Source organism: Patagioenas fasciata, chromosome 9 (assembly GCF_037038585.1).
Source record: "Patagioenas fasciata isolate bPatFas1 chromosome 9, bPatFas1.hap1, whole genome shotgun sequence".
In the NCBI taxonomy this organism is placed as follows: Eukaryota; Metazoa; Chordata; class Aves; order Columbiformes; family Columbidae; genus Patagioenas; species Patagioenas fasciata.
The window spans coordinates 25348657-25374438 of record NC_092528.1 but is presented as its reverse complement, the minus strand read 5'-3'; the positions used below and the strand labels follow the sequence as shown (position 1 = coordinate 25374438).

Genomic DNA, 25782 nt, shown 5'->3' with positions numbered 1-25782 from the left:
TGAGCTTTCTGCTTGTGTTGTTGAATAGCAAGAAGAATGAGCACAGAATTGCTTCTTCCACAGAAGCTTTTCAAACAGAACACTTTAAAGACAAGCTCTGGGAGATAGGGAAATACAGATAGGGTGCTCAGAAATTTTCCAGTAATGCCTGGGGAGACACCGTAGCATGACACAGCCTTAAAAGTATTTGGGTGGTGGGAGCTAAATTATTACAGAATGGGGAAGTGGCTTTTAGTTTCCATCAGAATCTAGATTCTTTGTAGCGAGGTTTTTGCTATAGTGTAATAGTAACCCTTTCCCCCTCAAGACTTTACATTTGATGGCAGTCTTCAACAAAAGCTGAAGCAGAGACAGCTTTCTGAACAGAAGTTTTGGGTAAGATTGCAGAGGAATGAGTCGTGTTAGTTCCAACAAATCCCTTCCCAACACTGTGGCATGTAGTTGGGATCAGTGGTGAATTCTCACAACAAATCACGAAATACTTTGCAAGACGCCATACAGAGCTGTTCCCTAAGTGACCTCTCTGCGTTGGGTCACTGCTACCCACTAATGCCAAACCCGGAGTGGGGTTTAGTGGATGTGAGAGGGAGGTAATGTGGAAGAGGGATGTTTGCCCATTAGACCACTACTGGTTGTGGAACACTGCTGACAGGCGACTGCCAAGGTTACATGGGAAAGTATTTTATTTATCATTTAAACAGATAAATTATTGCTGTGTCTTCCCAAAATGGTGTTTCATTTTTGCACTTCTTTCCTGAATAAAGCTGTCCTTGTTTCCTACCAGGAAAGAGGGTGAACAGTGCCTGGCTAATGATGCTGGAGACCAAGGAAATGCAGCTATCCCAGCAGAGCAGGCAGGTACATGGGATGGTGTTCGTGGTGCTCTGTACTTGTAAGAGGTAACTTGTGTGAATCCATACATTATATATGCCAGCATTTCCTTGCAAAGGGCTTATAAACCCTAGCAGCCATCTTGATGGCAAGGATTCATTCTGGTTAGGTCTGCTGACAGCACTGGCTGCCTCCAAAGCTGTGAATGTTTTCCCTTGTAAATATTTTCAGTGGGCTGTTTTCCCATGACCATTTCATCTACTGTCACCTTCCAAGCTTCCCATCTGCATAGTCCTTTTTTAGACCAGGAGAGAGAAGAGGATGTTGTTTGTAGCAATCAGTGTTATAAACATGCCCTGTATACTTATTTTGGAAGATTAACAGCTCTCTCAGCCACTCTGTAGAGAAGACAGAGGCATTACCTCCCCAGATGTCTTCCTGCTTTATCCCCAGGAATATGAGAATCTTGTCTTTCACCCAGCTACTCTGCACAGCTGAAGAGAGAGGAAACAGGAGTTTGGGCGAAGATTGATGATGAATCATGACTCCTTGCCTCCTCATCCTAGAGCAGCCTTCAGGCTGCTCTATCTTAACACTGCTGGCAAAATTACACTGCTGGCAAAATTGCACTCCTGCCACTTCTCTTCTGTGCCCTGGCTTGCCCTCTTTCTGTTAGGAAAGCTGCCAGGAATCCCCTACCACATATGCAACTGTGGGGATGATACAAGCACAGCTTTATGTTCAATATGGCATTTAGAAGCTGTTTTCCCATTGTTGATGATCAGAGCAACATCTGTCTACTTGTTTACAAGGATGAAAATGATCAGAAAAGCTAAGTTTCTGTGGCTGACACACAATATAACTACTGAAATGCCTTCCTGCACCAGCAGGAAGGATCTCATAATATATCAACAGACCTTGTAATCTGTTCTGTATTAGCAAATGACGGAGATGGTCCAAGAAGTGATAATGAAAGCTAGCCTGATAGAAGGCTGTCAAGATCCTTTTAGCTAGAGTGTGGTGATTTAAGTTGGGCTGATTGCTGGCCTGCTTAGGTCTTGTGCACTGAGGTCTGACCTGTGTGGGGACTGCAGGTCCCTGCATGCACCGTTAGCAGCCCTACCTGGGCTAGTTGACAGGCATGCTTGGCTGAGCTGTTCATCAAGTGTGACGCTGACAATAGATCGTATCTTCAGCACTATTCCCAAATGCTGTCCCTACTACTGTGGTAAGAGCCACTAGTTTTGAGCTTAGTTTGAGCACATGCCTGTTCAGAGACTTGATTAAGCATGTGCATGTAGTTGAACCATGCATGAGTACTCCTCATCTCAAGGAACCAATTTTGATTAAGGCTCTGGGGCCACCTGGGTTTGGTGCATCTCTGAGGCCACTTTCATGTCTTTTTAGCTGCCTGTGTCTGGGCACAAACCATGACTTCTGTAGCTCTTTCTCAAAGTGGCACCTACTATTTCTCACTTGCAATTCCCCTTGTGGATCCTTGTCCTGCTGCTGATTACCTGGTTTCTTTGCTGCTCTTCCCAGCTCCTTAGCTTTGTGGTTTCTTCCTTGCATGGAGGGTTAGGGGTTATGCTGGTGAGCTTCCTTGAGGATCAGAGGCTGGATAAAGGGAAAACATTGTCCTTTAATGTGTCTGCACAGAATTCAGTTGTGTGGCATCTGTGGAATATCTGGGTTGACTTTGCGTGGCTGTTTCCATGGGCTTAAAGTTCCTTACGTGGCCTCCCATTTTCTTCAGCATTATGATCAGTGCACTTCCTACTGCTTCTGTTTTCATATATTGCTTTCTTGTGTGTGAGAGCAGTGCCCAGCTCTTCAAGAGCTGTACTCCACACCTAGCAGATTAAAAAATGGAATTTTGGGCTGATGGTGTCTCCAGGACTAGAGCAGTTGACCCACGACTGGCCAGTTTTCACCTGAGGAAGCAGACAACCATGTCTGAGTAACCCTATGATAACTACAGAACAAATGGATCTGTAAACTAAAAAAGAAACAGAACCTTTTCTTACAGAAAGACAACTTGCCACTATAATGATGAGGGGCAGCAAGCAAAGATGGATTGTCCAGATGTTTTGATGTCTTTCAAAGTAAAATGTATATATGCTTAGGGTGTTGATTGCAGAAAGCTCTGTTTTCTTGTCAGTGAAGAAACTTCTGTCTGTGTCAGCTCTTCAAGAAGTATTGTGTCAGTGGAGGTGTAGAGTATCCTGATCTCTTTTAACTCTTTAACCTTACCTAAATTCTCTGAGTTCTGAGCAAACTAAGATTAATTGAATGGCTTCAGACATTCAATGGGAGCTCATGCTGCAATGACCTTACCGATTGCCACTAACAAGAATAGTAATTTTGAGCTTCTACAGAAGTGGCTTTTCATCACTGTGTTGGAGATGGATCTTGTCCCATGGGTAAGCAACATGTTAGTGTGTGGAAGGAGAGGTTGGTATTTTCAGCACTTTTGGAGGTTTGATTTGCAAACAGAAATATTTGGAAAAAAGTAGTAAATGAGTCAATTGAAGATAGGGAAACATTTGTTGCCCTCTTTAAAGGTGTACTGTAGTTCAAAGTGTTTTCTCTGTGGCCTGCTTTATTTAAGAGAAAGAAGTCTTGGCTAAATAGCAGGTGGGGTGTTTGGACAGGATGCTACACTGGGACTCAGGAGATGTTAGTTGGATTTTTGAGTCGGCTACCAATGACATATATGACAACAACCAAGCCATTAAACGTGTTTATGGCCTTGTTGACTGTTTGCAGAGTGTAGTGCGGTGAACCTGTTTTCTGGGCCAAAACTTTGGACACTGCTGTTATACAAGCAGTAGGTCATGCTCACCTTATTCAACTGTGTCACTAGTCTGCAGAAATCCATAACCTCTGCTGAAGCTTCTTTTGCCCTAGTTTCACCAGCGGCATGTTTGGAAGGACTGTGTGCCTAGACATTGGCAGTGAAGCTGACAGGCTGCATCCTGTTATCTTTTAAGTATTTGTGCATTTTCTTTTAATTTGCACGGCCAGTGCTGGCCACCTTTTGCCACTGTCGTAAGAAAAGCCGTTGTTGCTCATCTAGGTAATTGTGTTCTGTCCTTACAGAGTCATTGGCACAAATTCCCCTGGCAGTGGGTTTTACCTCTGTGCCAAATTCCCTCTGTCATCTCAATGGGTTGCGGTGACACCAAGCAGTAACGCTCTCCACAATACTGATTCTCTCCTGATGCTGATTCCTCTGGGTTATGTCCTTATAGGTCTCTACTGCTTGTCCCCAGCAACTTGCAGTATTGCTATCACGTATGTTATGTTTCTTTAAAACTGTTATTACAGTCTACCTTGTTCTGCCAATCTGTCTTTATATCTGTCTCTCTCGACTGTAAACCTTGGAGAAAGGGGTTTCCTGTGTTACTTATGCTATACTCAGTCGTAGCTTGTCACTTGGTGGGAAATAGCCCCTAAACCTTAACTCACAGGACAGGTCTGATTATGTCAGGCAGATCTAATTCTAGGGCAGCTAAGATCTCAGGTGCAGCATCTAAGCACAATTGTAATACACATAATAATTTGGGTAGCTGCATATGTTCTGAGACCTCATAATAACCAGAGGTAGAGCAGGTCATATTTTGGCTTTCCCTGAGTGCATATTTTGATAGATGCACTGAGAATGTTTGCAGTGTGCTTGCCCTATTAAAATTGCTTCTATTATGAGATTTCCCATTTGGAGAAGTGATTACGGGTGCAATTCCTTATAAAACTGGTTTACACTCTCCTGATCCTACAGCAGGTATCCTGTTATGGTCCCAAGAGTGCTAAAACTTGTTTCCACAGACTCTTGCTTTTCAGGCTTCTTAGTAAAAGAGCAACATAAATACCTGCTACTCTGATGTTTTACTCTGTGCAGTACAAATCCAGCATTAGCCACTGGCTACTCTATTTACCAACATTGGTTCTGGAATGACATACAGTTTGGCAAAATCCACACTTGCAGCAGCCTAGCACTGAGCATGCAACAGCTGCTGGATTCTTGAAGTGTCCTGAGGTAGATGGTATCACTGGGGAAAATACCAACCAGAGCAAAGAATGAGAGCTGGTGTGAGGGGAATCACTTTTGCATCAGTCTGTGGATGGCTATAATGGAGCAAGAAGCTATGCTAACAGAGCAAATGAATTTTATCTTGTGCATTCTAATGGAGTTACTACCTCAGACTAGGACATCAAATTTCAGTTTTGCCTTAAAGAGGAGATTCACACCCTTTCTCTATTTCTTGGCTGAGTCCAAGACAGCTGTATTGTGCTCATGCCTATCATAGGAGTATTAAAACTGTCTCTCCTTGACCTTCTGATCTGTATTTTTATCTCCTTCCATTCTAGGTGTGCTCGAAGCACACTGAAAGTGCTGGATGTCCAGGCACATGCATGGAATTATGGTACAGAACAATGTTTACTTGTGAGGGATAAAGTGGGACAGCCTCTCTGGTTACTGCTGAGAGCTAAATTTAGGTGCACAGACTGACTCAAGCTGGAAGTTGGCCAAGGGCACTAAGGTTAACAGTCCTGCTTTTGGGTAAAGTAGTATAATATCTTTAATGATGAGATTAACTTAGCTTTGTTTATCTTAAACTGTTACCATCATGAGGCTTTTTACGCTGTTCTTAAGTTTGCAAGGAGAGGCAAAGGGAGAGCAGCATCTTATTAAGTGGAGGCTCCTGGGGGACAGAAAGGAGGCATTTTTCTCAAAACCTTGACGTGTGGCACACTCTCATTTTCCTCCACCCAGCTCATGCCAGCAACACAAATGTTCCCTGCTAGCATTTCCCCTTCCTTCAATATCAGCTGACCTTACTAAATCCTGTTTCAGCCCTGTAGTTGCATTTTATCCCTGCAGCTTTGCTAAAACTGAATACGTACCGGTGCTCTGGTTCAGGCTGCAGGGCTGGCTGGGGAGAGGGGCCTTCAGCACTGGGAGAGCTCCAGCAGGCGACCGCGCCAGGTCTGCGGGGATCGCGACTTCAGGCGGCGTTGATGCGAAACATCTGATGTTATCTGTCAAATGGGAGATGTTTACTAATTCGTTTGCGTTAAACAGATTTTAAATAATTACGTTTGGATTTAGGTTTATACTCTGCCTGGCTCCATACTGAGTTTCTGAATCAGGGTGGAGTGTTAGATTTTGATTGGTGATAGTGGTGATTTTTCTTGGTGGGGGCACATCTCTGTGGTCAGATGCATCCACCCCAGCTGCTTCTGCAGTCTAAGTAAGCAGGGCCTATGCCTGATCCAAACCTCATTATTATGGGCAGGTTTCATGCTGCTTTGATCAATGATTTTCTGAATAGGGATTGGGTTTTGCCTTAAACTTGTGTTTCACTGTGTTGAGTGCAGCATGGACCTATCTTTAAAAGTGGAGGATCTGCTTCCGCCTAGGAGAATCCTTTAACAAAGTGATATAACAAAAAATGAGAATAGAGAAGGATTCATAGGATAGAGAAATCCTTATCCTAGAAGGTAATAGTAAGATCACAGAAAACATGAAGTGACGAGTAGGAGCAGGCAACAAACTTCAGATATTGTGCAAAGGTAGAGCACATTTATTTTTGGCCCTTGTCATGTATTTGGAGCAAAACTCCCTTTCTGTCCATGTGAAACAGAATACTATGAGGTTTTAAGTTCTCCATGTGACCAGATGGGGTTTGCCGCAACAATAGGGTTTCTGCTTGGTTTTGGGAAGGGCAGCAGTTTTGCTGGCATTACACAAGACTCTGTGTGATAAAATAAAGAACCTTCTTTCTCCAGCTCTTCTGATTTATGAAACTGATGGAAATCAAAACTCCTTTGCCATTTGTGTATTTTTTTTTTTTTTTTATTTCTCCAAACTGTACTGGATGTTCTTCACATATTAATTTGTGGATTACAGAATGTTCTAGGCAAAACATCACTGGGGCAGTAAAACGTTAATGCAGGAGTTCAGCTAACATAAAATAAAACCACAGTGTTCTTCTATACAGCTTAATAATGACCCGAGTGAAACGGGGACAGTTGTGTGGTCTAGTGGCTAGTGAGGGGTGTGGTCCTCCAGATGCCAGGAGCTGCTTCCCAGCTCTTCTTTCCCATGCTGGGTGACCTTAAGCAAGTTTACCCCTTGTAAATTGGAGCCCAATGTACAGCTAGGGAGCTTATAAGGAAACTTCATTTTTGAGAGAGCATTTTGGACACTTGAATTGACAGGTGCTAAATAAAGATGTTTCTCTATGAAGTAACTCTAAGAAAACACACTGAGATTCCAATTTTGTGACATGGATACTTAGAAAACTCATCTTTTGGCTTTTTATGAATTGAGCAGTCTTGATCTGGGGTTGTCAGAAGATGATAAACGTGGGTACTCCTGATCATTTTGCTGGAATGATTATATCAGTTGTCAATGCTTCGGTTTATTGGCATCAGAAGAACAATGTTTCATTTCCGTCTCAGCAAATTATTCTGGATTTAAACAGAACTGTGTGGAAGTGGTCTTGAGCACAGCAAAAGGTGCCCCAGAGCCAGGAAGCTAAATTGACTCTAAATTGGAGTAAAGCACCTTAGCTGAGCTTTGCTTCCCAAACTGAGTGTAAGGCATCAGTGAGGAAAAGCTACCAGTAGGGAAAAGCATGTTATAGCAAATGAAGACTGGACATGCAAGAGGAGAGCTTTATCCTGCAGAATAACCCTGCTAGGACACTTACACAAATTCTGGAGAGATATATCTGTTGAAAGGGGACTGCAAACGTCATCTTGCCTGGAAAAGCAGTTAGAAAGTGAGCTTGCAAAATGCTGAGATATTGTAATAGTAAAGATTATACAGAAAGAAAGAATGAACAAGGTGTGAACTTGATTCCTGGCTGAAGAAGGATCTTAATGACAGTTTCATCTTCATTATTTTGATTATCTACTTTAAATATTCTTTTAACAATGAAACCTTTTTACACAGCCTATCTTTTTCCCCCGAAGTGAGCTCAGGTCAAAATGCCTTATTGGCAGAACAAGGTAGACTGTAATAACAGTTTTAAAGAAACATAACATACGTGATAGCAATACTGCAAGTTGCTGGGGACAAGCAGTAGAGACCTATAAGGACATAACCCAGAGGAATCAGCATCAGGAGAGAATCAGTATTGTGGAGAGCGTTACTGCTTGGTGTCACCGCAACCCATTGAGATGACAGAGGGAATTTGGCACAGAGGTAAAACCCATGTAAGGTGACAGAGAGGATCTGATTACTTCTACACAGTGAAGCGTGAGCTAAAGTCTTTGGGAAGAAAGTATGACACGTTCAGGATTGTGCACCAGAGTGTTGCCGTTGGATTTTACTGGAATTGGATCAAGCTGTTACTTTGAATGCACTCATGATCAATTAATTTCAAGCTGTGCCCTCATCTATGACCAGAACAAATCAAGATTTTCTCCTCCTCCTGCATATGTACAAGTGACATCATGTTGTTGGGTAAATGTTGCTTTCCTGTCCAGCCAGCAATTTGTCCTGGCTTGAAGTCTGGTAGCAGTTTTCTGCACAGTGTGTCCTGTACAGAACACCTGGAGAATTTGCTTTGCATTTGCAAGCAGTTGCTACATATTTGCGTAGCAGACGAGCAAAGATTGCTGATCTGTGTGTTAGGCAGGCAAAGGCAGGCTCATGACTAATGTAGTGCTTGAGCTCTCATTGCATTGAAGACTACATTTTTGCAGATACTTTTTTGCAGCATCAAGATTTAAGCACTAGGTACTTCCAAGGAACACTTTTCAAACCAATGTTGCATTCAATCAAGCCCGGTTTGGTCTGAACTGTTGCACACCTGTCCAGTCAGCTTGTCCAAACCTCTTGGATGTGAAAATCTGGTGTGGATCAGAAAGCTGAAGTCCCATATACTGAATACTGGCAAAGCAGTGCTGTGATGTTAACCCAGTGTGCCTGTAAGGTCCTCATGCTTCTCAGAGGTGAGGGTCTCATTTGTACTCAGGCTTCTTTAAACTGTTCTAGCATCTGTGTCGTAAATAAGTCCTTGTTGCCTTGTCAAACCAGTGACAGTGGAAATTAGTTTTTCAAAAGCATGTTTGGAGTTCTGCACCCTGGAAGGCAACATCCAGATTTTAGGACCACCACCAGGAGAAGAGAGATGAGTGAAATGATTCATCTGAAGTCTTCTGGTTAGAAGCCATGACTTCATACATGACAATACAGTTTACTGCATGGAGGAACTGCTACAGGTCCAACTATGTCCTGATCTTCATTCCACCTGAGCTGGAGAGTCAGTAAAGAACAGGGTTAGGTTTAGCACCATCCCAGTAAGAAGTGATGAGATGTGGCTCTGTGATCAATTAATGTGGAATCAGAAAGACAGTCTGGTATTCTTTCGAAAGTAGGTCAGGATACCTGGGAAAGGCATGGGTAGGTATGTGAGCCTGGCTGGCTCTGTGGCACCTGGGGCCTCCCCTCTGTGCCGTGGGGATCCAGCAGTGTGTTCAGCCAGAGCAACAGGGTGAGTCCTTCTCTTGGTTTGGATCTTGATAACAGGGCTTTGGTGCATCCTTGACAGCACCAGCCATGACACAGTAGTCCTGGGGAGGGGATGTTCACTGAGTCTGCTGTGTCTCAAGCTGGTCCTTCTTCCTCTTGTGGTGTCCTTCATCACCAAGCTAAGCTTTTTCCTTCTGGGACATCTGAGGGAAGCATAGGTGCACCCAACAAATGCAAGTCTTCATGATGGTCCCCATCCTTAGTGCCTGTTGTTTTATGGCAAGGCAATGATTTGGGTCATGGAGCACTTTTTCAAGGATTAAACAATGAAGAGAGTCCCCCCCACCCTCTACACCTGGTCAAGACTTTATAAAGCTCACAGGAGTTCCTCCATGCAGACACAGTCTAATTCACATTAACACACTGGTTTAAAATATCTCACAGAAATTCCCAGTAGCCTGGGACTCTGCCATAGACAGATGTGTTACCTTTTTCAAATGTGGAGTTAACTTAACGATACAATAGAATTATTTAGAGAGCTGGTGATAGGATTATGACTCTAGAGTGTCTGACTCTCAAATCTATGCTTTCCTATATCTATCCTCCCCAGGCATTATTTAGAATAATTTCTCCTTCCAAACAAAAAATAATTTTGGGAAAGGCAGATTCCCAGCTCAGCTATGAAATGTCATCTCTGTGATGATGATGATTATGGGATGCAGCAAATGCATACATAATTATTCTTGCTGCTCACAGAGCAGCAGATAGGCCCATTTATTGCCTCCTGAAATATATAACCAAAGACTTTTCTTCATGCTGTCTGCTCTGTGCATTTTCATGAGCTTATTCCCTAGGGCTTATTGTGAAATTGTTCTAATTTTTCAAAGTAGGGAGGAAAAAATGAAATAATTCTGTTGGAAATGGCATTGATTTGTCTGTGAAGTCATTACAGCTGTTTCTCTCTTGAAGGCACAACAAGAGGAATTCCTGACTTTTTTTTTTTTTAAATGCAGTTTGGTGAAGAGAAGTTTGAAAATAAGAACGCAGTGAATTTTGGAAGCAGTTCTGGAAGTCCTTTCATGTTATGCATGTGAGAATGGAGAACAAGGATAATAACAAAATTAAGAATATTTTCTGACTTTCAGTTGTGTGGCTTGGTCTGTGTCAGTAGTTATAACTGGAGCTTCGGTGCAGAGTAATTTATTTGATGCAAAGGGTTGTGTTTGACAGCCTGAACTTGTCAGCCTTGAGTCACATAAGAGAAAGCCCAGCAGAATATATAATGCAAATGTTCAAATAATATAATGAAAAATACCCTTCTGAACTAATTTTAATTTTCATATTTAATGGAAAAGACTTAACAAAACACTTTTCTGTCCCTGTCTTTTAACAACAAACAAAAGCTCTGATGTGGAGTCTGAAATTGCTCATCAAGGGAAGAGACCGGGCTAGAATTTAGTAAATGGGTTGGGGTTTTTTTGAATAAAGCAATTAGTTCTAAAGGGAACATGTCATCTTCTGTACATTGCTATGGTAGAACAGTCATTGTGCTTTCTGGCACTCCATCAAACTGCTCCTTGTGCACAGTTATTGGAGAAAGTGCATTTACACGTACCGTCCACGTCCAATGCCGGGAAGAGGTTTCTTAAATAACAAGACACAGGCTATTATGTGCATTAGCTTTATTATTTTTTTAAAAGTGTCTTAGCCTTTGGGGACTGAAGGTACTTAATAATATGTTGCAATTACAGTGTGCCAATGTGTTGTCATCGTACCTCAGGTGCTTGACAATCAAAGAAGTGCAGATTAACCTTTAGATGTCCATTGAATTTCTAGCTACCTGCTATTATGTCTGGAGCTTGCAATGTGTTCACAGTGCAGTGAAGGGCAGCATACATCTGTCTTGATGTATTGCCAGAGACTCTTCCAGGATAACTATTCTCTTCCACCCACAGGTGAGCTTAGCCCATACAGGAGATACAACCTATGTGCTTTTTTGTTAGGATGGTACATGACTTTCCATACAGATGTGCAGGGTGCTCACGAGATGGAGCATGATCAGCCAGCTTGCACCTTGGCAAGCATGTGTTTGTGGGGGTGAATTGGGATTGATACAAAGGGAAGAAAGTATAGAACACATTCCCAGTCCTATATTGCACAACTCTCGAACCTTCAACCAAGGTATTACATTCCTGCAAATTTTCAAAGAAAGGGGTTGCCAGAGGCAAAAGAAACACTGTGTGAGTAGCTCCAAAGAGGGGGAAAGATGGAAACATTTGCTTGCTCATTATCAGATGTTAGAGAAGCAACAAGGGAGAACTTGCACTGGGAATCACTCACAGAGCAACCGGAATTGTCTCTTTTCTGCAGGAAAATAATTCCTGGCGCTCTCAGAAAGATGGGCTGGTACCTGGTAGCCTGCTCAGCCAGGAGTAAACTAAGAGCAAAGCTGCAGGTCACAAAACATTGAACAGTGAGTGATTTACTAGTGGTGTAGATGGGACCTGAATTGAAACTGAGCTATTCAGTCCCTTAGATCAGGACAATATAAAATGACTTCTGCATTGTGGGTTGTTTTTTTTTTTTCCCTCTCCAGCATCTTCAGTATTGAAAAAGCTCCCAGAATGGATGTCAGGAAGCTGTCCTGTTGAAGCATGGCAGACACATCACCCTTAAGTCATGGAAAAGGTCCAGTTTGATTTGATCTCTGCTAGCTAACCAGGTACCACTCGTCATTCTCCATTTGTGCTCTGTTTTTCATAACTGTGATCCACCAGTATGTCTGTCTGTGTAAAGAATGAGGCAAAGGGAGAAACAGCTGCTGTCTGTAGGTACCAAACAGCAAGACCTCAAAGCAGACAGACTTTCTTTGTTGGATGATAAAAGTGCTTTGTAGGTGATTCCTAGTGTTTGTCATTTTTTTTTTTCCTTTGGAGCTTGAGTACAACTCAGAGGGGAAGTTTTGGTATCCAAGAAGTTCAAAGAACTTTTAAAGATGAGGTGAAGAGGCCAAGCAAATGGTCAGGATAACAAGTTGAGGCCTGGCTCTTGCATGCTGCCTGCTCAGTAACAGGGTTGTGGGGAGATGACTCTACAGTGGCAGCAACTACAGCACGTCTGGGCTTTGTTTGTTTGTTTTCTTTTAATTCTGAAGAAAAGCTATGTTTTGCTGAGGAAGCTTGGCTGGTACCCAGACCTGTCATACTGTAATCTTTAGGGTGATTTTTCTCCATGAATTGCTGTTGTTTGACTCACACCTTGCATCTGCAACCAAAATAACTGTGGAATGCTAAAGGGCTCAAGACTTTTATGCAGCAGGAGTATGTGAATTCTCCCCTGTTCAGCAGAGAGCGGTGCCAATCTTTACACATCTGTATCACAGGTAGAAATGTTAGAATCACCAACGAGTTCAATGTTTTTCTGTCAGAAACCGCTATTTGCAGGGGCTCACAGGTTACAGAATTAACTGATCCAGCTGATGCTTACTGTCCAAAGGTCATTCTTCTCTCTGATTTTGTTCTTGGTTTTGTTTTCTTTCCTTTTGTTTTGGAAAGTTTGAGTTAAAATGGTTCAGCTGTTTTGGAGAACGAGACTGACAATTGTTTGCTAATAACAAAAATTAACTTAATTTGTCTATTCAAGTTCCATATTTTAGAGTAGGATCTCGGGCTTTAGAGGAGAAAGGGTTTACAAGGTCCCTGTTGTGTTAAAGAGATGCCTTGCATGACGTGTCTATAGGACGCAACGTATTGCCAAATTATACATCTCTTCTCTCAAAAACTGGAGAAGAGGAAAAATAAAACAAACAAAACCACCACCACCAAAAAAGCTAGGAAAAAGGAAGAAAAACCTGGACAACAACATCAACAACAAAAGCAAAATAAACTAAACCCCAAAACAACCACCAAAGCAGTTTTGGTGTGTTCAGTGCCTGCTTCCCGATATTTCCTCTGCTGGGATGTGAATATGGATAAGGATGAGCAGGTCTGGTTTTGGTGTTTCTTCCAGCCAAAGGGGGTTATTGCAAGGCCAGGCTCAAGGAATGGGGATGTGTCAATCAGACGGACACGGCTAGGACCTGGTAGATGTTCTCAACCACAGCACTTGGGTTTGATTTCAGAGCCTTCTTCTGAAGTGTGGAAAATCAGTATCTTAATATCTTTCTTGGAAAAGTTGAATACAGGCTACACAGTTCTCATATTCCTACTAGATGCATTACCAAAAAACACTCTTATATGATTATGTTAGACACATCTTTCCGAAGTCTAGAGAAAGCCCTTCTGTAGGCTCCTGTTCTGACAGAAACAAGAGTTATGCTGCTTGTAGTGGTATGAACAGGTCAGGGCCATTGGCTCCTCTCCCTGGTTTGGCTGCTCAGACCAAGCCTGTAAGATCTACAGGAGCAATTGAAGGTCACGAGGAAAGTCCTTCACAGGAGAAGACAGAGAAAGACTTGACATAAACACAGGGAAGACTGATGAGTGGGGCAGGGGAGAGGAAGCATGGCTCATTGCAGGAAATAATTATGGATCCCATCACTAGGAGAGTTTCCATGTTGGAGATCAGACTCTTTAGCTTATTTTCTGCTAATGCATAAACTAAAGGAGGTCTCCTTATTGCAGATCACGCTACTAGTGCCCTAGCTTTCTCTAATCATATCCGTAAGAAAACAGTCAATCTTGCACTCTCTCTGACATAGTTTGTTACAGCTTCATTGAGCAACAATTCTTTTACAACCTTCATCAATACACTTACCACTCCCTCATGCCTCTGGAATTCAGGACAAGCTCCTGCTCTTGGAAATGCTGGTATTCCTTAGGGTGATACTTCTGAGTGCATTGTTGGAGCTCTGATAGCTGTGCTTATGGTTGAGCATTGAGGCATGACTGAGTCGAAGACCTGATGATGAGAATTGACCACTAAATTCAATATTGCACACCCTTAGCACTGGTATCATTCTAGTTCTTGGCTTGCTTAGCACACAAAAGAGGGTGCTGCAAGAGCACAACAAAACCAGCCATGTTGGCATGCAAAAGGGAATTGGTTGCCTCAAAGAGAAGTCCAAGCAATGGAAGGAAACCCTAAATCAACAATTTATATAACAAAAAAGTGAAAATTAAAACCAAGAGCTTCATGAAAGCATAGGGATTTTCTGCCTTCATGGGATGAAACTTAGATGCCTGGAAGCATAGAACAAGTTTCCTGGGATCATCCAGCTCCATCTGGGAACCAGATGCAACTTTCATGTCTACTTTGCAGGTCTAAATTACTTCGCTTAGCTGCATGGACACCCAAGAGGATGCCAGCTCCATGGCTCACTACCAGCCAGCTCAGCAGCTACCCAGTCCAGTGGGTTTCCTTCCTTTGTAAAGCTTCTTGCTGATTGTTCAAACAACTTGAGGCACTTGGCTGCATTCTCCCAGCAATTCCTATTGCTGTATTATGGCTTGGGATTGAGAGCTGAGCTCTCACCAAGAGCCTTGTGACAAGTGACTAATGCACTTTGAATGTTTTGCGGATAGAAAAAGAGGACTTCCTTGGAGAAGCTTGATGTTCGACCTGTGTAGAAAGTTCTTGCTCCTCATTAAAACCTCCTAGTTCCCTAGACATAGAGCCCTCTGCCAATAGGTCTGTAGTGCCCACTCTGCTTGTGGTGTGGGCAGAGCTGGAGAATGCTTCTCCTTTTCTTATTGTCTGAAATCCCAAGCTCTTCTACGATCTCTTTTTTTGTTTATTTGGGCTTTACTAAGAGACCTTCTGGGAAACTGGCTAGTCTCTTTCTTCATTTGCATGCTTGATCCCAGAGAATGTGTTTAGAGGAAGAGTCTGAAAAACGCCTTTTGCCTAGAAGTGAAGCTGTTGCTCAGAAATGTAAAGCTAATGCCACAGGGGACTGCTGAGCCATAACACTTTATTCCTGGAACTGTATGATGCAGCTTGCAGCACATGGGAGCTGTTGCCACCTCACTGATATGGGGCTTTAGGAAATTATGCAAATGCTTTCATGTCTGAGTGACCTGGAGCCCTGGGTCTTCTGTCTGATGGTCACTCATCTGTGAAACTCCAGAAGCGTGGTGTGGAGCACACTCCTGTCTGCCCCCATGGTTTCTGGTAGCACATGGTGGGGGAGATGGGGGGAAATGAACCCCAGGACACTGCTGTGCTCCTGGCACACAGTGCAATCCCTTATGCGATGTGGGGAGGGAGCAATTCCTTCCTGACCCTGGTGAAGCTTGGCTCATGTCCTAGAGAGCAGGATTTAGATCACACTTCTCTTCAGTCTCCAAGCTACAGGGATTATTAACAGTTATAAAATGACCCAGCTGCGGTGTTTGACTTGGTGACTATCTGTAACAGTGAATTTTGCAAGCTGGCTATGCAGTGAGGGTGAAGAAAGCTTGTCCTTATTCTTCAGGAGTGTGGGAATGTTTCATAGAGATGTCAGACTGGAAAAGGGACCTTGAGAAGATTGTCTGCTTCGTTTACCAATACTGATCTAAGCAGCTGAACTCTGTGATGATTTCTAATGAGCAGGGCAGAGGAGGAAGAGATCTTGTTCTATTCACATGGAGAAGAGCATTTATCCTGCAGCACAAGGGCTGTGTTTACATGTAGTAACTACTTCTGCAACTATGGCTTCATGTCATATTTAAAAGTCCTCCAGTTATCTGTGCATTGGTGCTGGTCTGGGAGCTTTGGAGAATGAAACCCTCCATACCACCCTGTCCTGCATCTGTGCCCCAGAGGCTCAGGACAAGGAGTAAAGAGTCCTTGGTCTCCCTGTTCAACCTGTTCTTCAAAATGCCCATTAGGATGAGCTGAGTACTTCTATGGCACAGGCCCTGGACAGAGGCAACAGAGTCAATTTGTTTGATCATGCCCAAGTAAGCAAAGAAGAGCTTATCCAGCTCTGAGTGGATACATCAGCTGAGAGAAAAACCTGCCCGAGTCATTTAGTCTCATTGTACCTTCAGCTTCATGAAGACTGTTTTAACATCTAGGAGATGCACCTTGTAGCCAGCCTAGGGACACTCAGCACACTCTGACTGGAAACCCATCTCATTTCATGCTGACCTATTTTGAAAGAGTGAATTCCTCTTATCTGACTTCATTTACGTGCTTGCTGTCAAGTTATAAGAGCAGCATCTGACAGTGCCGATACTGCCATTTGTGTCAGCAGACAACCATCAGCCTAGCAAGAGTTTGTAATTTGACTAACAGCTCATGACATCATTCTTATTATTTATTTCTGGCAGAACAAATGCAGCAGCAACTTTCTTCCATGGCATCAGCTCCAAATATCTGTGGCATCTGATCAGCCAAGGCTCTTTTTTAAAAATTCAGCCATACTCCCTCACATCTTGTGAACTTTACAGTCCTCCATAGCATCTGTGTGCAGTGAACTGAGCTGTTGAGACTGAATGCAATTTGCAATCAGGCTTCTGTCAATGTGGAAATGTACCGGCTGCTCTCCTGCAGTATGGATTCTCATTCTGTCTAGCATATGGTAGCATTAAATCCAGTCTGGAGTGCCTCTCGTTACCACACTGTCAGTCCTTGCAGAGTGGAGAACCCTGAAAAACAAGTGTGAGAGAAATATATTTTGGGAACTGGCTTTCCTCTAGCGGAGCTTGTCGGGAGTTATCAAAGGGAGACCGTACCTCAAAAACTAGCCCTGACAGCCATCTAAGCAAGTACAGAAAACTGATTTGAACACTGATGCAAAAGCCATGTACTTCCCAAGGCAGATATCTCACAGGGAGAAGGGGACAAGGAGAATCAAACAAGAGCAAGTTCATTATTAACAAGCTAAAAAGCTAGAAGCAGTCTATTCTTCTGCTACCAGTACAGGAGAGATTTTGATTCAGGAAGATAGCCTTGGGTATGAAGCCGACAGTTACGTAAAGACTTGATATAAATGTAAACGAAACAAGAAATATATCCATCCGCAGAGCTAACAAACAGGCAAGCCTTTTAGCCTTTAAGTATTTCATTCCAGCTTTAGCTCACTGTACAGCACATAAAAGTAACCCTGGAATTCTTCAGTGTTAGCATATCTCCCATTGTCATGTAAGGTAGTTTAATTTTAATTTTGCTATTTGAGTGTTATGAATAATTCAGAGTGTTTTCTCACTGTTGGCTCTGATGGATGTCCTTGGCTCTTCTTCCCTGAGGCACTCAGGGCTATAGCCTTAGTGAAAAAGATACAAGCTGGATCTGAAGAGAATTGTGTTTGAGGCAAGAAATCTATTGCTCTGGCCCGGCTGAGACATGGGGCATCTGAGTTATGAGCTCACAGTGCTGACTTATTCATAGCTCTCTTTGGTCAGTGCCACCCTGAGGACCACAAGCATCTGTTCTACTCATACACACTCGTGCTATTTGTTACTTGTAAAACCATCAATTTGTGCTTAGTGCCCTGAGCCTTTGATGTGTGAAGAATTCCAGAGTTAAGGTTGCAGGCTAATGTCAGAAGTAAAAGTCACTGAGTGCATTTGATGTTAACTGCTTTTTCTTAGACATTTCTCTGACAGATTCTTATGAGTGGAAGTTATTTCAACGTAGGGCTGTATCTGGCTGTTGAGAAGAGCTGGAGACAGAAGTAGTGGCAGTAGCTCAGGAGCGTCATTACGACAGCCTCAAGTTCTGGGATGGAGGGAAAGGTGGCAGCAGATCAAAGGCTACTTTTCCACCCTGCAAGGTTCAACCCTGTATGGTTGAAGCTATGGGTGACTGTAGCATCCCAAGGTCCTTCTTGGCAATATTATTTTTGCGTAAGAATAATGTGCCTGTTGTATATAGCTGCTTCCTTCTTTATTACACTTCTCTATACTTCTTGGTAGAGCTAAGACATAGGAAACTGTGTTATTACCTAGCTTGGATGCTGGCTCTGTCATCGGTTTTCATATCTGCAATATCACCTTGTCAATATTTTACTGTCTTGACCCATAATGCTGTGACAGACTTAGAAGGGGACAGCTATAGGAAGATGTGTGAGAAAAATAGAAACAAGCTGTTGGCTAAGGAAGTTTTTTTCTTAAAGAATTGTTGTAGATAGGAGAAGGCACTCAGCTGGAGAGCAGATGAGGTAGACTTTGGACCTTCCTCAGTTCCAGATGACCAGAAAATTTCACGTGTACTCACATGGAGAAAACTCTACATGGGGACAGAAAATAGGTGTGATTATCACAGCCTCAACACAAGCTCATCTTTCTTTCTTCTGTACTTCAATTAAAAATGTGAGGATTGACCTAGGAAGGTCTCATTTTTGAGTTTTGAGCTACTGCAGTGGTTTTTTTATCGTGACTACTGAAAATCAGGGTAAGCTCTGTCGTGAGAACTGGGTAGACCAAGAGACATCTCATCTCCCCCAGGAGGTGACTAGTCCAAATTTAATCCTGGAAGATAAAAAAGCAGTTCAAGAAAGTATTTTAGCACAGGTTTAAATTCTGGAAAATACGATGGAATTTAAGGAAAAGCATGTGTGTTTATATGCTTACGTGAATTTGGGTAGAAAAGGGGGTATTTCCAAGTAACTTCCTGAGTCAGATTCTTAAACCTCATTCCTGAGAAAAAGTGGATGACAATTTTTTCCTGACTGTGAGTAGTTCGTTTGTCCTCAGTAGCAGGAGGACAAGCAGCTCTTGCTTGTCATGTTTATCCTAAATGTGACAACAGACAGTTCCTAACTGTGTAACTCTCTCTTCTCCTCCTCCACAAGGCATACTCAGTTGCCTCAGTGATATCCAACTGGGCTTCATCCCAATTATTTGTTTTTCTGGTAATCATCCATATTTCCATGCAAGAAAAAAAAGAGCATTGGAATAACTGTGGTTTTGCAAAGTAAATAACTGAGCAGAAACTCTTTGCGGCTGGAAAGGAAAGAAGGGAGGATTCTTTTTTGAGGGGGTGTTTTCTTTCTTTTTAACCTGTATCCTCAGATTCCAGTACCTTACGCTGTGCTACACCCCTCTATGCTGCTGTGTTTAGGTGTCTTGTGACAACGACAGACAAAGACTCTGAGGTTCCGCTCAAGGTTTTGTTGGCACTGATACCACTGTGTGCTGGGGAAACACCTACAGCTCTCAGCCCTCAAATACTTGTGGATTTAGTCTGGTAGAGTTCATTTCAGATGACTTAGCTACCTGCCCTAAATGCTATTCCTGCTTTGAAAAGTGAGAGGTCTGGTTTGCAGAGCTATAGTGTCCTCACGGTGTCTGATGAAAACCTCCTCTGTCCTGTCACTGCTGGTCAGCTTGGTGACCTTAGCACTTCTGAAGACCCCCAAGTGCTTGGGCTTTGTGTGCCTTTGACATGAGTGAGCCCTGGTTATGCGGGAGTGCTGTTTGTGTCCATTTCTCCAAAAGAATGTTGTCCAACAGGGATGTTGCATATGTGGCTTGGGACCCAGATTTTGGTTGATTGAAGATTTTCCTGCCAGAGCCACCTCTCTTGATGGGTTACGTATCCTGCTTCTACTTATCACTTGCTGTTCTTTTGCTGCCCATTTTTCATTTGGTTTGTATCCTGACTCATTATTGCATCCTTGACTGTCTTATTTCTAGATCTGATTTCTGGGAAACCCTTATAGGAAGAAAACTGTGCTATAAACAACAGAAATAGATGGAAATTCTTGTAGCTTCTGCAAACTGTGGTGAACTGTCAAGAAGTTGTTACAAAGGAAGCAGGACTAAGGGCCAAGATTAAGAGATCCTCTACCTTGGGCATTTGGAGAGTGCTGGTGAAATAAAAAAGGGAAAGTTGAAGGCATATTTTCAGAGACACATAAATTGCAGATAATGGTGTTGCCATGGTGTTTATTACAGAAAAGGGCTAGCAGTTTACTTGTAAGGATCTAAAATAAAAGTATGTAGTAGTCGTGACCATTGGGAATCGACAGTGGTATTGATATCAAATATTTGATACTCTCAGTTCTCCTACTCTGATGCTGTGCACAGTACTTTACAATAATTCCTTAGAAACATGCTTGAGGAGAAAGGGGTGTAATTATTAATGTTTGATAGAATTTGCCTGTGTTATTCTGGGGACAGATATCAAAGTTTTCCAGAACTTTGAAGCCACCAGCTCTCTCATAGGACTTCAAAAGAAGAATTATAAGGCTGCAAAATATATATCTCTGACCTTCATCTCTTGGTCATTTGAGTTCCCCTTGGCCAAACTTGGCATAAAACAAACCAATTCACCAGAGGTGTTTACTAGTTCATAACATGTGAAATGCTCTAATCATGGGCAATTTTTGAATGACCAAAAATAAAAGCTATTCCCTTCCATGTAACATTGTCTGTTTACAGAATAATGAAGGAAAGGATGTCTCCATAGTAACCTGTAAAGCAGGCAAGTCTACATCTTCTTTGATACAGTCTTTGGTAAACCGATTGTACATCTGGTTTAAAAAAAAACCCAAAACATCAACAATACCCCAAAATCAAACAGAAGAAAACCCCAAAACCCAAATAAACAATGCCACTTTTGGATTACTACTGAAGAGCTGCTGGGTTCAAGATCTGTCCCTCTATTTCCTGTTATTTGTTATATTTGAAATGTTCTAAGAAAGTAAATAAATTTGAACGGATGTGAGTTGCCATTACATCAAGTTGTCTCTACCTGAAGGGTTCTGAAGGGTGAAGAGATGGGGAACGGTGAATAGCCTTCAAACACATAAACGGATACTGCAAAGTAGAAATATTCACATTGCCTGTGGATAGGGCCAAAAGTCTTGGGCTTACCTTGAAACAGAAAATGTGATCAAGACTAGAGATGAGACAGTATTTTCAGAAGGTAACAGGAGTTAATCTTGAACGGATTTCTGAACAAGGTTATACAGTTTTCCTTGTTGGAGACTGTGAAAAACAAACTAAACAAACACAAACATGCCCTTTACCTGCCAAAAAAAACCCTCAAAGTCAATGCCTAAAATAACCCAGAAATTTTTTAAGTGGAGATGACTATGTCAGGATGCTGGGGATGGTGTCAATGACTTTTTGAGTTGCCGTTCAGTACTGCATTCTGTGATCCGTTATGTTTCCTAGGGGTTTCTCTGAAGAAGCAGGTCTAGTTTGTTTGTTTGTTTGTTTTCTGGGAGAAGGATATGAATACTGCTTGCTGGTTTCTATGTGGTGACACTTCTGGCAGACGTCAAGTGTGTGAACCTCTCCTGTTGGAAGGGTAGATATTACCTGAAAAATGCAAGGTCCAGCATACAAAAATTAGAAAAAAACAAACTGATTGAAGGAGCAACTTCAATTGTCACAGCTGTTTTCACTGAAAGATCAAGTTACCTTTGGCACTAGAGGAGCAAACTAAGCCTGCAGCGCCCTGCCAGGAGGATGGTTGTGTGAAATGGACATCTGGATGGGGACAGAGTTTGGAGTGACCCAGGCGCCAGGCTGCGGAGGTGGGATGGAAGGTAGGGGCCAAGCTGGCGGCTGGACAACAGGGTGTCCCAGTCAGTTCCTTGCACTGATGTCCATGCTGTTTTGTGTCATTGATTCAGTACACTATTACCAAACCCTCAAATTTCCTTTGCAGCTCTGGAAAGATGACTTGTAGGAACTCTAAAACCCAGCGGTTTTTCAGGTTTTAGAGATCCTAGGAAGGTAGCCCTAGGGATCCAGTGGGAACAGATTTCTGGGATTCCCTGTTTCATCTGAGCTGGTCTCATTGCCTGTTGGTGTTTCCTTAGCTGGCAGATGGAAATGGAAATTTCAAAATGTTGGAAAATAATTCTAGTTGCTATTTTAAATAATAAGAATATTAATAAATAAACACTTCACAAAAAGTTTTATTCTGGTGAAGTCTGACAGATTATGTCAGGGACGAACATTTTCAGATCATGATGTTATCTGAGCCTGAGTCCTGATTGTTGAGAGCAAGAAGGCACCTGAGCAGCACGCCTCTCTCTTTCCTTGTGTTTTTGCTTCACGGGATTTTTTTCCCCTTCCAGTGGTAACATCTGCATTAATTTCTGCTGCTCCCAATATCTCCTATTGCCAGCCATAATCCCGAATTAATCAATAATAATCAGAGCTTCCTAGCTGCTGCCATCTGTTTTCTCAATATGGTGTGGTTTTTAAAAGAATCTCGGTTTGTGACAAAGTGCTTCCAGGGTGTGGTGTGTGAAACTGGATGGGGGCTGCAGAGCCGGCGGGCAGGGATGGGGAGAAGATGCACCCCGGGGAGGATTGATGCTCTCAGGAAACACCTCCTGCCTTCTTTGCCCCGTCCCTGGGCGTCGGGGATGATTTCTCTCCCGGGTACCACGGTGTCTCCGGGAGAAGCTCCCGGGTGCTATAGGTGACCACATGCTGCCACCTCCTGTCCGAGCAGGCAATGGCATGCGGGCAGGGACCACGGGGGCTCGGCGCTGCCTGGTGCCTGCACGAAGCCAAAGGAGACAAGATGAGTGGATGGGAAACCACCTCCAGCCTTCAGGTGGAAAATTGCCACCACGTTGAGGGTTTGACAGTGGTGTCTGTGTGTGCAAGGGCAGAAAGGCTGTCAGTCGTCTTGGGTGATATTGCTGGGTGCTGAACTGTCTCATTGCATTTTTTTCTGCCATGCAATGGCCTGATCTCCTTTTGCAGTCTGTTCTTTCTGGGTTTCTTGGCCACTCAAGTCCACCAGCCAAAGAAAGACCAACACCAACATCTCAGAAGCACTCACCGGCAATGATTGCAGGAGGAGGCAAGCTGGCCACTTCTCTCCATCCCCACAGTTCACGGCCACTCCCAGCTCCGTTGGCCTTACCAGTCGGCTCTGGGCTGCTCGGCTGGGGCTTGAGCGCCGGAGCAGGGTGTGCCGCGCTTGCGGTGCCAGAGCCGTTTGCTGGCAGACAGGCTGCGGCTGGGGCGGCTGTCCTGCTGCTGGCCAGCCCGCAGTGACTTGCTAGTTCTGGTGACTAGTAGTTCCTTTTTAATTTGGATCTCAGTGCCTCCTTTCTGTTTTTAGGTAAAGGCAAGGGCTACTCTTTTGTCCCTGCATGCTTTTACTTCTTCGGCTTGTCCTCTAATAGCTATTGCAGCTTCCCTGCTGCCTGCGGTGACTACAAATTTGAGCTGAATTAATCCCAGACAGAGACTCAGTCCGAGGCAAACTCCTTCCAAAATGTTCAGTCTGAAAACACATAAAAGCAAGGCAGGCTTGTCTGCCTCCTCCCTGCTCTCCTGGGCAAAGGTTTGTTCTCTCCCTTCAAGCAGGACTGAGAAGCCCTTGGTGTTATACTGGGCGCTGACCAGGCGGACATCGAAGGGCGAGTCTGTCTGCCAGACCTCAGAGAGCAGACAAATAGAAAGCAGCAGCGTGGCTGGCACTGACAGGTTTTGCTTGCCGGCCTGGAAGCAGCCCTTGGTTGCAGAGAGGTGTTGCTGCTCCTTCCCCAGCTGGCCGAGGCTGCTGGCCCTGCTCAGACCCTCAGCCTGCCCTTGTGCAACCCTATGCTGGCCATGTCTCATCCTGTTCAGTTATGCCTCTCCACATCTCCTAGAAGCATCAAGATTTCAGCTTTGGTTTCTCTCTATTTCCTTTCCCAAGGACTCTCATTTCATGATGTCCTGCCTTTTTGTGCTGAGGTTTGTTTTCATGCTGCCTGGCTGTTGTCAGCATCTGCTCCTATGGTCCCTGCACAAGGGGACTTTCTGATACTAGATAACACAATTGCAGACCCCAGACCCTCTCTGACAAGGGCTGGATGTTAGAACCCAAAGCAGCCACTCCTCCCAAATAAAACATAAGGAAACCAACTGCCGCCTTCTTCATCTCTGGGTCTATGCATGCAGGTATTCCCCATCAAGAAAGCGGTACAGCTACCCTGTGCTGGGGACCACAGCAGAGCACGGCTCCCTCAAGAAACCTTATGGGTGGTGTTCCTGGCAGGAGATTCTCTTTGAATTTGGATGCTGCTTCTTCCTTGACCTGAGACTAACAGTGAGGTCCCTCCAACCCCACACCTGTGACAGGTAAAAATCCTCTGAGCTGTTTTCTGTGGAATTTATTTATTTTTATTATTATTTTTTTTTTTAATTTTTGTTTGTTGTGGAGCTCCCCTTGCTGCCATATTTCAAAACAGACTGAAGAGCTAGAGCAAAAAGCCCAGAAATCCCCTGCATCCTCAGACACGGTGCTGTGCCGTGCAACGAGCTTTTTCTTTGGAATTCATAAATAATTGCTAGTCCCACCAAGGGCCAGTCATTTTAGTAGTGTAGAAGTCACTATGGTTTTATTTCAAGCTTGAGAAACCACTCTGTCAGACTGGGCAAATTTTACCAAGCCAGTATGTGGGCTGTGGGCACAGCTGGAGTTAAACAGAAAGAGCCCAGTTCCACAAATACTAGATTTTCTTTTACTTGGTTAGAAACGGGGAAACAAAGTAAACAAGAGAAGGAAGGGCTGGGGAAGTGGGGAAAAGGGAAGGGAAGGGGAGAAAACTTCCTCCTTTCTGACAAAACTGTTTTCACCCCCTCCTTCCAAAGAGAGGTTTTCTGCCATATGGAATTTCAAATGTTTGTTTGCTCTGCCTGCTTGGTTATTTACTGCTCTGAGAGTCTGTGCTGCCTTTGCTGGCATGCTCAGTCTTTCAGGGAGTATGACGGTGTGCAGGGCTGTTTTCCTATTTCTGCTAGCGCTTATTTAGCAGTGAAGTTGTTTTCTGATCCAGGTTTTGTCAGAAATTCTGGCATTTGGAAGCTGTAGTAGGAGCACAGTGGCGGTGGAGACCTTAAGGGAGAATTTCTTTCATCTCTTCTAGGCAATTATTATTTCTGTTATATGCTTTGCTGTCACTGGCATATTTGACTCATGGAAGAGAGGAAACTTCTTTTATTCCTGGGTTTTTCCAGGTAGAGAAACATAAGGCTTTGCAGAGGAGAGTCTGGAGGAGGTAGGCTGTTGTTTAGCAAAAGGCCAGGTGGAACATCTATGGTAGACTTCTGTTTTATCATTTAGGGATGCTAAAACCCAGATCTTTCTTGACTGTCTTTGGAGGAGGCAATGACTGCTATGTACTGGAAAGTGTCCTTTATATTTGATATTAACTAATGGAGGTGAAATTGCTCTTGATATCCCTAAGTGTTCCCCTTTAGGGGCTGGATTCCTTCCCAGCAAGTGGCAGCAGCCACCAGCAAACGTGACTTTGACTTTGCTGCAAACTCTCCCTGCAGCAACCCGTGCAACTGTGCCAGCACTGGCTCCCTTTGTTTGGATTATTTATTGAAGGTGAACTCCTTGAGCATACAGAGCACAGCATGTTTTCCTGAGTACAAACAAGGACCCCAGAGATGTGCTGGAAGAAAAGATCTCAGAGAAAAACTGTGTCAGGCACTGCAGGAAGCTTCAGGCTTCTACCTGCAGCTACTCTTGGCTACTTGTTTCCAGGCAAAAGGCAGCTTCACTTTTTCTGAACGAGCCTTTTGGCTCCAGTAACTGGGGGAAGGATTATTGTTGTTTAT

At 43.5% G+C, this 25782-nt stretch overlaps 1 long non-coding RNA gene across 4 annotated transcripts in view; it reads left to right on the top strand.

The window, feature by feature from the left end:
• LOC139828606 (uncharacterized) overlaps positions 1-25782 on the top strand; it is a 104817-nt gene that overhangs the window by 27537 nt on the left and 51498 nt on the right. For 3 of the 4 annotated variants that reach the window (XR_011740411.1, XR_011740410.1, XR_011740408.1), the window contains exon 3: positions 11916-12041. This is a non-coding gene — a long non-coding RNA (uncharacterized lncRNA). Of the gene's footprint in view, positions 1-11915; positions 12042-24114; positions 24295-25782 lie in introns of all 4 variants that reach the window. The other variant, XR_011740409.1, reaches the window with a different exon arrangement.